The sequence below is a fragment of the Hemiscyllium ocellatum genome, chromosome 26, assembly GCF_020745735.1.
Source record: "Hemiscyllium ocellatum isolate sHemOce1 chromosome 26, sHemOce1.pat.X.cur, whole genome shotgun sequence".
NCBI classification, from domain to species: domain Eukaryota; kingdom Metazoa; phylum Chordata; class Chondrichthyes; order Orectolobiformes; family Hemiscylliidae; genus Hemiscyllium; species Hemiscyllium ocellatum.
In genome coordinates, this window is record NC_083426.1 from 9,385,702 (window position 1) to 9,399,911 (window position 14,210).

Sequence of the window (14,210 nt, forward strand, 5' to 3'; positions counted from 1 at the left end):
CATTTGTAGGAGGCGAACAAACTGTGAGCACACAAGCCTCAAGGAAGCAGTTACAGAACGCAATGTCCAGTGTTTCGAGAGCAGATATTAAATTACATCTTCACTGAGGCTGTGTTCTTGCTCAAGCTTCATTTTAAAAAATTAAGCAACAGTTAAATATGATTCAGACATTTCCCTTGATCCATAACTGCTGTAATTTCCCCTTCCTCTTTCTCCTTCTTTGTCCCCTCTCTTTCCCTCCCTCTAGGCCTTGTGCAACTTACCTTCCCTCTCCCTGCCTCCTTCCACTCCCATTCTCCACCTCCTTCTCCTTTTCTCCTCTTCATTTCTCCTCTCCCCTCCATTTTGTCCCCCTCCCCTCCTTCCCCTCTGGCCCTATTCATCCCTATCTCTACCTCCACCCTCCTTCATCCTCACCTCTCCATCACCCCTTCTCAGTCCCCTGCTCCTCGTCCTTCATCCATTTCTCACTTTCTCACCCTCTCCCTGCATGGAGTAGAGCACACTATCAAAAGCTGACTCTAAATTGTCAGCTTCCAGGTGAAAGGTTACAGAAATACTTATTCTGTAACAATCATCTCAAAAATAGACATTATGTGGCCAGGAGCACATTTGTATTTTTATTATTCTTTCATGGGGTGTGGGTATCACTGGCCAGACCAGCACTTATTGCTCAACACTAATTGCTCAGACAGCAGTTAAGAGTCAACCATTTTGCTGTGGGTCTGGAGTCACATGTAGGCCAGCAGTTTCCTTCCTGAAAGGGCATTAGCAAACCAGATGGGTTTTCCCTGACAATCAATTCATGGTCATCATCGGACTCTCAATTCCAGATTTTTATTGAGTTCAAATTTGACTACGTCTGAGGTGGGATTTGAACATAAGTGCCAGGGACATAAGTTGGGGTCACTGGATCAATAGGCTAGCAATCATGCCACAAGATTAGAATAGTGCTGGAAAAGCACAGCAGGTCGGGCAGCATCCAAGGAGCAGGAAAATCAATGTCTTGGGCAAACGCCCTTCATCAGGAGGGCCTTGTAGAAAGTAGAGATGAAAGGCTTTTACCCGAAATGTCGATTTTCCTGCTCCTCTTGTGCTGCTTGATCTGCTTGTGCCTTTCCAGCACTACACTCGCAACTCTGATCTCCAGCATCTGCAGTACTCACTTTCACCAATACTGTCACAAGGCCATTGCCTTGACTGCTACGTTTTCTACTTTACAACAAAGACTACACTTCCAAAAGTACTCCGATGGCTGCAATGTACATTGGGACACTCATGGTCATTAAAGAAATGGGAATTTGATTTCTTTATAAAAACAGATTTAATTGAAATGAACAGAGGTCCTAGAATCCACGTTAAATGAGTATTAGTCAGGTTAGAAGTAAGAAGGTGTTGAAAATGTATTAAGTGTTTGTGCATGAAATATACTAATCACTATTCTCAGGAAAGATTTGTACAAACAGAGCTGAGCAAAATTCTGTCACTTTCTTCATAACCCAGGCTCCCCCTTAACTGCTGTTCTTAATTTGGTTGGAAGTATTCTGCCAAGTTTCCAATAGAGGAAAGAGGAGATGAAGGTGCAAAGCTCTGTAGGGAAAGATTGAACTAATGAGCCAAATGAATGCACGGAGAACAGGCATTCCCAAGCTATTAACAGAAGTAGTGTGAACTCAGGCAGTAATTGCCTTAAAAAAATACTGGCACTCATTATGAGTGTTAAGTATTGCTGTGCCTTTTCCCTGTGTCTTCACCTGATTGTTCACCATTGATTGCTCTGCACTTTGCTGTTTATTAACCTTGGCCACAGGTACCCACTGCACCAATTGCTTGGTGCCTCCCTGGAGTGTTGGTAATGAGCTTAAAAGAGTCCAAGGGAGGGAGGTTGGAAGAAACGACTTTCTCTCCTTCCAACCTCCCTCCCTTGGACTCTTTTGAAGTATACTTGCTCGTGTATTTTATATTTCAGAGTTATTCAAATGTGAACACATGATAAAGGAGCCAAAATAGACCATTTGGCCTATTGTGTCTGCACTGCCATTCAGTAAGATCATGGCTGATCAAATCATCTTCAGCTCCACTTTTCTGCCTTTTCTCCCCTATTCCCTTACTGATTAATGCAGAGATCAATATGTTTACTGATCTGTCTATCTCAGCCTTGAATATCCTTAATAAAGGAATTTGCACATTCTCCCCATGGCTGTGTAGGTTTGCTCCAGTTTCCTCCCACAATCCAAAGATATGAAGGTTAGGTGAATTACTCATTGCCCATAGTCAGGCCATAGTTTAGCCCATAGTCTAAATTGCCCATAGTCAGGGATGAATATGGGGAATGGGTCAGGATGGGTTACTCTTCGTAGGGTCGGTAAGGACTTGTTGGGCCGAAGGGTCTGTTTCCATACTATAGAGAATCTAATCTGTCAGTCTCACTTTTGGGGTGGCACGGTGGCTCAGTGGGTAGCACTGCTACCTTACAGCACCAGGGATGCAGGTTCAATTCCAGCCTCGGGCAACTGTCTATGTGGAGTTTGCACATTCTCCCTGTGTCTGTGTGGGTTTCCTCCGGGTGCCTCCCACAGTCCAAAGATGTGCAGGTCAGGTGAATTAGCCATGCTAAATTGCCCACAGTGTTAGGTACATTAGTCAGAGGGAAATGGGTCTGGGTCAGTTACTCTTCGGAGGGTCAGTGTGGACTTGTTGGGCCGAAGGGCCTGTTTCCACACTTTAGGGTACCTAATTTAATCCTTTCAAAAACGCAGTCTTCATCATAAATCTCCCTCTTTCACTCATTATCAGTTGAAATTCTACAGACTGACTCCCCTCTTAGAGAAGAAATTCCTTTTCATCTCTGTCTTAAATGTATAACCCCTCATTCTGACACGATGCCCCTCTGGTCCAGGACAAAACAACCTTTTTGCATCTATCCTCTCAAGCCACTAAACATCTTGTATGTTTCAATAAGATTGCTTCTCATTCTACTAAACCCCACAAATGGTTACAGGCCCAATCTACGCAACCCTTCCCTATCAGGAAAGCGCTCTACACCCAGAATTAACCTAGCAAATTTTATCGAGGCTGTGCCCAATGCAAGTATATCTTTCCTGATATAAGGAGATCAAATCTATTCTCAGTAGTCTTGGTAAGGTCTGACTAGCACCTTACATAATTTTAGCAAGACATGCTATTTTTATACTCTTTGAAATAAAATTCAGTATTCCACTTGCCTTCCCTATTACCTGCTGAATTTATATGCTATATTTTTATGATTCATGCACAAAAACTCCCAAATCAGTACTCCCTTTAACTTCCTTGTATGCCAAGATGCATTTATCTCTGCCTTAAAAATATTCAACAATCATAATTTAAGACCCCCCACCCCCACACCCAGAAATCATTGGGCAAACCATATCATTGAATCCCTACTTTGTGGAAATATGCCATTTTGGCCCACAAGTCCACAGCGACCCTCCGAAGAATATCCCACCCAGACTCATTCCCCTCTTGTTCTACATTTGCCCTGACGAATGCACATAGCCTACAGATTCTTGAATACTATGGACAATTTAGCACGGCCAACTCACCTAACCTGTACAGCTATGGACTGTGGGAAGAAACTTGAGCACCCGGAAGAAACCTACGCAGACACGGGGAGAATGTGCAAACTCCACATAGAAATTATTGAAGTAGCCCTTCTGAATTTGGTGTGGAAGTGTTCTATCGCACCATTTTTTTTAATTCACAGGATGAGGGCATTGCTGGCCAGGGCAGCATTTATTGTCCATCGCTAATTACCCAGAGGGCAGTTAAGAGTCAACCACGTTGCTGGGGGTCCGTTCTCACATATAGGCCAGCAGAGGTAAAGTTGGCAGTCTTCTTCCCTAAAGGCATTAGCAAACAGGTGGCATTTTCTAATAATTGGGAATTGGCTCATGGTCACCATTAGACTCTTAATTCCAGATATTTATTGAATGAAAATTTCACCATCTGCTCTGATGGTATTTGAACCCAGTTCTCCAAAACATCACCTGAGTCTCTGGATTAACAGTCCAGCAATAATACCGAAGGCCATTGCCTCCCTAATAATGTGGCATTTGGATAAATTGCTGAGATTAACCAACAAAGGATATATTGTATGGGATTGAAGTCTTCAAGAAAATGTCAAAAGCCTGTTCTAATGCAAATCTAGAATGCAAATCCTTCCTTGCTTTGTTGCTAATGTCAAAAGTTACGCAAGACCAGGTTATAATCCAACAGGTTTATTTGAAATCACAGGACTATAGCTGAAAATGTGTTGCTGGAAAAGCGCAGCAGGTCAGGCAGCATCCAAGGAGCAGGAGAATCGACGTTTTGGGCATGAGCCCTTCTTCAGGAATCACAGGACTATAGCCTGGGCTTGTGTGACTTCTGACTTTTTCCACCCAGTCCAACACCAATGCTTCCGCATCATTGTTTGTAATGATCCTTAAAACCAGAGGGATTTTCATACTTGGATAGATGGTCACTTTGGTTGGTTTGTATTTAATGTAATACCACCCGGTGCCAGAAACCTCAAACTACAGGGTGAGAGTAAGTTTACTCAGTCAGCCAAACCTTCCCCATCCAGAATGTCTCCATGATCAGTCCATCACAAGTTTCCCTCTTTCACAGCTATCAATTTAATAAAAAAGTAAAGACACATTTACTGACCGCTGAAAATCTCAAAGCTCTCCACCGCTGATGTCGTGTCCCACTAACATAAGGAGTAGGAGGAGGTCAGGATTCATCAAGTTGCTGTATCCAATCACAGGTGACTGATTGTTACACAGAAGGTGTGCAACAACCATACCATACCACTTCACGTTTAGGAGACTTTTTCCACCTTTTCGTTAACTTTGGTTGACTTGTCGCAATTTTAAACTCTGATACTTCCATCCTCAATGCCATTCAGCTTGTGTTATCCGAGTGGCAAATAATGGGAATTCCATTGGAATTTTCACCTGATGTAACTCCCAAATTAAGGTGGCCATTTAGCAAAAAAGTCCTTCATGAATCTACTTGGGGTATCTGCCAATCTTGTGGTGTGTTTGGGGTGACCAACTGAGTCCAAGGTAATTCCTGGTGCAAGTTTCGACAGACTACCTGCTCCTGCTGCTACTTTCAAAGAGTAGTCAAGAATGTCATCTTAGTCGATGATTTTTCCCTTGCTCTGTGATCGCGAAAGCCATTGTAGCACTTCGAGCAAAGTCAGGATCAGATTGACCAATTTAGCAGAAGCGAGGATCACAGAATCATTGAGTCTTTACTGTGTGGAAGTGACTAATTGGCCCATCGAGTCCATAACGACACTCCAAACAGCATCTCACCCTGACCCATCTCCCCTCTACCAGCACCACCCCCCTCTCACCCCCCTTCCCACCCAACCCATACCCTGTGACCCTGCATTTCCCATGGCCAGTCCATCTAACTAGCACATCTTTGACCTTGGACTTTGCTGACCCCTTCCTTTTATTCTCTGAGAAACGCACCCTACAATTCACTGGAGGATTGGGGGATGTATGAGTGTAGCTGTTATGCCGAGTGTCACTAGTCAGGTCATTTCTCATAATCTTGCTGCACAAACATGATAAATGTCTTCACCATGGTAACAATGCTCCTTTAACTGTGTTCCTCATCACCAGGGCAACTCATGTATAGCAGAGACCATGGAAACAACAGCACTTAAAATAAAAATTCAGCATGGCTGTGTATGTAATTACTTAAACTAGAGCATTAGCAAAATTACATCTTGCTTTGCTGTTGTGTTGCTCTCCACTGAACAAGAAGTGACTTTTTGTTTTCCTGTATCCAGCTGAAGTGTTGAGACACATGCTGCGCCCAGTTACAATGATAGGTCTGACATGGTGTTACCTGCTGAAATGGTCATGCTTCATGCCTGAACTGGTACCATTTACACAGGCACTTTCTTCAGCTGTCACCTCAAGCTGGTTCCAAAGAGAGACTCTTCCGAAAATTGGATACTGAAGAATGAAAGGCTTTCTGGAGCATGTCACACAGCCTTCAAACCTCGCATAGCACCTGACAGCAATAAATACGCCTTGTAACAGACGGATGTGAGGCAGTCAATACAGCTTAAGGATAAGGTTGAGATGTGAGGCAGTTAATATAAAGATAAGGTAGAAATGTGAGGGAGTCAATATGAGAACGTAGAGATGTGAGGCAGTTAATACAGGAATAAGATAGAGATGTGAGGCAGTCAATATTGGGATAAGGTGGAGATATGAGGCAGTTAATATGGGGTAAGGTACAGATGTGAGGCAGTGAATATAAGGATAAGGTAGAGATGTGAGGGAGTCAATATAGGGATAAGGTAAACATGTGAGGCAGTTAATGTAGGGTAAGGTAAAGATGTGAGGCAGTTAATACCTGGATAAGATAGAAATTAGAGGCAGACAATGTAGGGAGAAGATAGAGATGTGAGGCAGTCAATATAAGGACAAGGTAGAGATGTGAGGCAGTCAATATAGCACACAGCAAACTTCCAGTAATGACCAAGAGAATGATCAAATCATCTGTTTTGTTGATGTTGGCAAAGCAATAAATGCTGAACATAGCACCAGAGTGGTTTCCTCTTCTTCAAAATAGTGCCTCAGGGTCTTTTACATCCACTTGCAGGGATTGTCATAGCTTCAGGTTTATACCTCACTCAGAGACCTCCAACAGTGCAGCACTGTCAGTGTCAACCTAGATCTTGTCTGCAGTGGGACATGAACTTGTGGTCTTCTGACAAAAACTAGATTGTTCAACCACTAAAGAAGGCTAACATCAGAACTGGGACATCAATAGCCTTTAAATGTTTACAAGGTGTGGGTATTATCTGGGGACTCATTAGTTTTCTTTTATATTCAATTGTGGGATGTGGTGTCCTGGTTGGGCCAGTGTTTATTGCTCATCCTTAATTTGCCCTTGAAAAGGTTTGCGATGAGCTGCTTTCTTATACTGTTGTCATCCATGTACTGTAGGTGGACTTGTAACATCAGCAGGGAGGGAGTTTGAGGATTTTCACCCAATGACAGTGAAGGAAAGGTGATCTATTTCCAAGTCGGGATAGTGAGTAGCCTGAAGGGGAACTTGCTGATGGTGATATTCCCATGTATCTGCTGCCCGTGTCACTCTAGACGGATGTGGTCATGGATTTAGAAGGTTCTGTCTAAAGGAGCTCTGGCGAAATTCCGGAACGCATCTTGTAGATAGTACATGCTACTAAGTGGTGGAGTGATTGAATGTTTGTCGATGTGGTGCCAAGCAAGTGGGCTGCTTTGTCCTGAATGGTGTTGTGCTTCTTGTGTGTTGTTGGAGCTGCACCTAACCAGGCAAAGGGAGATGTATTCATCACACTCCTAACTTGCGCGTTATCGGTGGTGTTCAGGCTTTGACGAGTCATGGAAGTGAACTACTCGCTCAGTATTTGATCCTCCAACCTTGTAGCCATAGCATTTATATGGCGAGTCCAGTTGAGTTCCTGGTCAATGTCAACCCCTCGGATATTAATACTGGAGGATTCAGTGATGGTAATACTACTGAATGTCAAGGGATGGTGGTTAGATTGTCTCTTATTGGAGAAGGTCATTGCTTCGCGTGTATGAGGCTCCTATAATTGAAACAGGTTGAAACTCACTGAGATTGTCAGGTTAGGCGGCACGTGCTTTGTAATATGTATTTTGAGAAACAGATACTTAAAAAGTGTAAAGATTGGCTCCAATTCTATCCTTCCCTACCAAGCTTTTTGGAATTGATCACTATGCATATCACACATTGATGATTGAATGATTTGGGGAATTTCAGTGAGCTTTGGATCCAAACTCTTTTTCTTTCAGCTTGTCCCATTCTATGTGAGATCACCTGACTACTGGTTGATCATCCATTCATCTAACAATCCCACCATGTTTAAATCTCGCATCCATGTAGCTTTCCATCTGGTCTTGGGTCTACCTTTTTCCTCCATTATTCTGGCAGTCATGTCTATACCTGCTTCACCACATTTCCCATCTCCTCACAACAGAAGGCTAAAACATTACAATCTGTTATTAGGTACCTTCTTTGGCATTCCCACAACCTTCGCTAATTCCTTTATTTGCTGGTTCCTGACATTTTTCCTTTCTCTTAGTTCCGTAGTACCCAGTTCTTGTTCAGTTTCCAGGGTTCTGCACCAGATAATAATCCCAATCTCACAACTGTTTTCTATTCTTCCTTCTAGCTTTTTCTGTCAGATAACACTTTGGCTGCACTTTTTTCAACTACTCCAACCAAAACTAATTTGTCCAAAGCAAAGTGAAGTAGCTGCTGGAAATCTGAAATGAGAGCAGAAAATGCTGGACAAACTCAGCAGGTCTGACAGCATCAGTGGAGAGAGAAATGAATTCATGATTCGAGTTGAATACGAATCGAAGGGTGGGTGAGAAATTATGTTTTTTATGCTGCAAAAGGAGAAGAGGAGCGGATGGAAGAAATGGTGCTTGTGACCAGAGCAAAAGACAAAATGAGTGCTAATGGTAGGCAAGGAGTGGTATGGATGAAAAATAAGTGTTAATAGTAGGTGTCAATTGCAGAAAATAACTGAGTTCAGCTCAGAGCAAACCCATAAAAGCAGGACAATAAAGAAGGTGAGGATGGAATCAAAATGTATGCCAGAGATCATGTTTTGAAGCTGTTGAATCAACAAGCTGTGCGTACTGGAAATCTGAAACAAAAACGGAAATTCCTGGAGAAACTCAGCAGGTCTGGCAGCATCTGTGGAGAGAAATCAGAGTTAACATTCTGAGTCTAATTCTTCAGAATGTGAGTTTCTCCAGCAATTTCCTTTTTTTTTAGTTAAACTCAGTTTTGCATCCTGAAGGCTTTAAATTGTCAAATTGAAAAGGAAGTTCTGTTGTTTCAAACAACAAAACAAAAATCCCAAAGGACTATGGGTGTGGGAAATCAGAAACCAAGACAGAATTTGCTGAGAAAACTCAACAGGGTCACTGACATCAAAATGGCAAGCAACCGAAAGGTTGGGGTCATTCATTTGGAAAGAGCAGAGACGTTCCGCAAAGCAGTCACCCAGTCTGCATTTGATCGCATTAGTGCTAAGAAGACCATGATGTAAGTAGCAAAGACAGTGGACTAAACAGAAAGAAGTCAAATAAATTGTTGCTTCATCTGGGAGGTGTGATTAGGGTGAATAGAGAGGAGTTAAAATGGCAAGTGTGATTTCATGGGAGTGTGCCAGGATGTGGCTGGAGGGTGAGGGAACGGCTGGGTGTTGTTTAGGCATTAAGCATGACAGAGGAGTGCCTGAGGGTGCTGCAGTGGGAGCAGTCCCTGGTAGTCGAGGGGAGAGGAAGATGCTTTTGGGACTGGCATCCTGCTGGAGGTGGTGAAAAGAGGGCTGTTGATCCTTTGAATGCAGAGGTCAGCACAATAGAAAATTAGAACTTTGTTGCTTAATTTCCATTTTTCTGCCTCTACTGATCACAGGGACTTGAAATTACTCACTTTTCCCAGTTTTTCACTGGGCCCCTTTATGCTATGACTCAGATCCCTTTCATTAGTCTCAAACCAGCTGTCTGTTAATTGGGTCTTCACTCGATTGGTCTTCTTAACCCTATATTCCAATGTTTTTTATCAGTTCTCCAAATACCTGGTTATATTTTCATCTAATACTTCAAAACCATCAGCAAACGATATTGACCATGGTGTTTCCCATCTCATTCGCTGAGTTAGAACATGCATGACAATCAAGAAAAGAAGGGACCTGAGGTAATCCTTGGTGTAACCCAACTTTGACTTTAAAACATTCACTATTCTTCCTTGCTGCATCTGACTCATGTCTGACAGTCCAGGTACACGTCCAGTTACACGTACTTTACAGGGGCACCCTGAATAGTAATTTATGTGTGTGTCTGAGTTGTATGTGCGCGGGTCTTTGTGTGGATATGTGTCTGTGGATGTATATTTGTTTGTTTGTTTGTTTGTGTAGTTGTCTGGCCCCTCTAGGTATCAATATTATATCAAGTCAATTCTGTTCTCTGAAGAAATACAAACATTTTGACGAAAACTAGACTTTTTTATTGATCACAACTTCAGTACATTTTCTCCAGCATCCGGGATGTGTACCAGAGACATTTAGTAAAAATTGATATGGAGTGGCTGAGGCGAACAGCTCAGACGCATTTAAAAGCAAGTTCAATCAGAACATACGGGAGAAAAAAAATTGAAGGTTATTCTGACAATGTTGTATAAAGAATGAGTGAAGCGATTAAAGTGGAATATAAACATTGGTTGGGCTCAATGGCCTGATTCCACATTGTTAATTCTATATGAAATATTAACAAGTCAGATTTTGTTAAATAGTTTCAGCCAGAAAATGTTAAAAGCCTTATTTCTGTCTTGTATGTCATCAGCATGTTTTTAAATATTTTATAAGCAATGTTTATTACAAATTAATGATATTAGACATTTGTATACCTGCTGCAGTTTTTGCAATGTCTTTTACTGAATTATTATTTTTAATGCAGTGGCCAAGTAGATATTTTTAAGCAATTATTTATAACAATTTGTAATACAGTGTTTATGTTTAATAGTTGGCGTATTACTGCTTTGTTGTACATTAAGTGGTAATTTCTCACAATCACTTAGAATGAAGGGTTGTCCACTTCTTAATTTAAACTCACCAAACTCAGCTACATGCTTCTAATTGTGCAGGTACCAGCTCTTAAAGGAATCTTGCATACTTACATTGAAAACAATCATCCCTCATAAACGTATTGGCAAGATTTTTTACAAACATCAGTTCATTGGATGTGGATATCAATGTCTAGGCCAGCCTTTGTAAACTATCTCTAGTTGTCCTTGAGTAGGTGGTGGTGAGCTATGTTCTTGAACTCTTGCAGTCCATATGGTTTAGGGAAACCATTCATGTTGTTAGCAGGGAATCTTAGGATTTTGACCCCGCGACATTAATGGAGTGGTGATATATTTCCAAGTCAGGGTTGGGAGTGGCTTGGAAGGGAATTTGGAGGGGAATGGTGGTGTTCCCACATGTAGTGATTGAAAGAGTTGATCAGGTGGATCTCATTGAGTATGAGCTCCCTGATTGGAACTGTTAACCTGTGCCAATCAGGGAGTGCTGACTGACAGATATAATCAGGTATGTGGGGCGGCACGGTGGCACAGTGGTTAGCACTGCTGCCTCACAGCACCAGAGACCCGGGTTCAATTCCTGACTCAGGCGACTGACTGTGTGGAGTTTGCACATGTTCCCCGTGTCTGCGTGGGTGTCCTCCGGTTTCCTCCCACAGTCCAAAGATGTGCAGGTTAGGTGAATTGGCCAGGATAAATTGCCCGTAGTGTTGGGTAAATGTAGAGGTATGGGTGGGTTGCGCTTCGGCGGGTCGGTGTGAACTTAGATTACTAAGTAATCTAATCTAATTTCTTAAAAAAAAAGAAAAAAAAAGAAAAAAATAATCAGGTATGTGTTTTCCTATTTTTCCTGGTAGTGGATATTGAATAAAGATTTGTACACTTTGTGTCTCTCACTGTGTCTCACACCTGCACACACACACTATGGGTGCTGGGGAAAAAATAAGCACTACCACAGTTAGGCGGTAGTGTGGGGGTAAAAAGAAAAAAAAAACAAAAAAATAAGAAAAAAGAGAAAAAAATAAACAGGAATCTCTCCCTAGAGGAGGTGGTATTGCAAACAGAACACTATGTGGAAAGAAAAAAAATATATCAGGTATGTCATGAATTCTCCTGACTCTAGGGACTGGCTCTGAGCTACCTAAAGGGATACCAGCCTCCTTGGAGTTAGTCCACCAAGTGTCTGCTGCCCTTGATGGTGGAGGTCATAAGTTTGGAAAGTGGAATCTAGGGAGCCTTGGTGAGTTGTTGCTGTGTATCTTATAGATGACACACACATTGCTACACTGTATGTTTGCTGTGAAAGGTGTGAATTTTGAAGGTGATGGAAGGGGTAAATGTTTGCAGATGTGGTACCAATCAAGCAGGTTGCTTTGTCCTGGATGGTGTCAAACTTCTCAAGTGATGTTAGAGCTGCACCCATCCAGACAAATTGGGAGTATCACCTCACCATCCAAACATGTGCCTTGTAGATGATGGACAGGCTTTGGGGAGTCAGCAGGTGGGTTAGTTACTGCAGAATGACCAGTTTGTGTAGACATGGTACTTATGTGTCTAGACCATTCAGTTTTGGTCAATGGCAATCCCAGAATGTTGATCAGGGATTGTGCACTAAGATAATGTCTTTGAATGTTCTCAAGGGGACGGGTGGATTCTTTCTTGTTAGAGAAAGCTTGGTTAAGTAAGAGAATCAAAGATTGTCACTGTAGATGCAAATGTGTGATTTGAAACCAAAACTGATCAGGCATGATGTGAATGAAAGACTGTGTGGGCTTTGTTTGGGGGGCGGGGGAGTGGTGAGGGGAGCAGAGGGGTGGCAGAATGGCCTATTTCTGCCTTAATTAGCGTAATCATATGGTCATTGCCTGGCATTTGAGTGGCACAAATGTTACTTTCTACTTAACAGCCCAAACCTGGATGTTTTCTAGTCTCTTACTGTTCAGGAATACTGATTGAGTCAGTATCTGAAGATTCACGAATGGTGCTAAACATTATGAGACTTTCAGAAAATGTCCCAAATTCTCCCCTTATTATGGAGGGAAGATCATTGAGAAAGCAGCTAAGGGTTTGGGCTGAGGACACTACTCTTAGGGATGCCTGCAGAGATGTGCTAGAGCTGAGATGGCGAACCTCCATCAACCATTCTCCTGTGTGCCAGATACTACCCCAAACAATGGACAGTCCTTTCAATTGGTTTCCATCGACTCTAGGTTTGCTTGGGCTCATTAATACTGCCTTGCTGTCAAGGGTAGTCACTGTCACCTCCCTTCTGGAGTTCAGCTCTTTTATCCATGTTTATACAAGGACGTAATGTGGTCAGGAGCTGAATGATCCTGGAGAATCTAAGCTGAACATCAGTAGGTGCTTTATTGTAGTGCAGGTGCTGCTTGAGGCAGTGTTAATGACCTGTTCCACCACTTTGCTGATGATTGCAAGTAGGCTGATGGGATGATAATTGCTTGGGTTTGATTTGGCCTGTTTTTTGGGGGGACTGGATATACCTGAGGAATGTTCCCTATTGCCAGTTGGATGTCTGTTATTGCTGGAACAGCTTGTCTAGGGAAGCTACTAATTCTGGAGAACAAGTCTTCAGTACCATTGCTGGAAAATTGTCAGGGTCCATAGCCTTTGTAGTAGCCAGTGCCTTTAGCTGTTTCCTTTAACTCATAAGCTGAGGTCTGGCATATGTGATGCTGGGGACTTCTGGAGGAGACAGAGATGAATTATTCAGTCAGGAGTTCTGGCTAAAGATTGTTGCAAATGCTTCAGCTCTCTATTTTGCAGAGATGTGCTGGGCTCCTCTATCATTAAGAATTGGATATTTGTGCAGCCTCTTCTGATGCCCTTGGTGAGATTTGAACTCCTGTCCTTACAGCTTTAGCCTGAGTACCTTGAGTACTAGCCTGGTGGTAATACCATTGTCCCATCATCTCCCAATCCTAGCATCGATAGAACACTTTTCACAACCGTAGGATGTTCCAAAGGTGTTAGTGAGTGACAAGTTAGAGTCCCTGTTGCAATGCAGCAACGCAAGAGTTAATTTGTATGACAATGGCCAGATAATTTCTTTCGTTTATATTGCCAGGAATTGGTCAGGTCACTAGTTCAACATTTTCCCTGGATCTTGTTTGACATGGTATCTGTGGTCTTTGAAATACGTTGACTCTGATATCTCTGCTGAAGACAGCACTAAGACAGGACATCTTCTCCAGAACATGACCCTGGGATTATCAACCTCAACTAAAACCTTGAACTCTCTGAACTTATAACTCAGTGATCGTCCAACTTTCTGATTGCGACAGCTCATCCATCTAATCTGTAACTGGCAGCTTTCAGGGGGAAACCAAACTTAAATCCAAGGGACCACTGGAGAAATGTAGGCAGTTGGAAGGGAGTAACTGGTAAAATCCTGGTGGATATGGAAGTGGTAACAACATAACTGAGTTAAACCATGTTAGCAAAGTGAGAGAATACAAGTTCTGGTGAGTGATGCCTGAACCTGTTTACATGAAGAACATTCATTGAACAAATGTCTGAATAATCCAAATGTA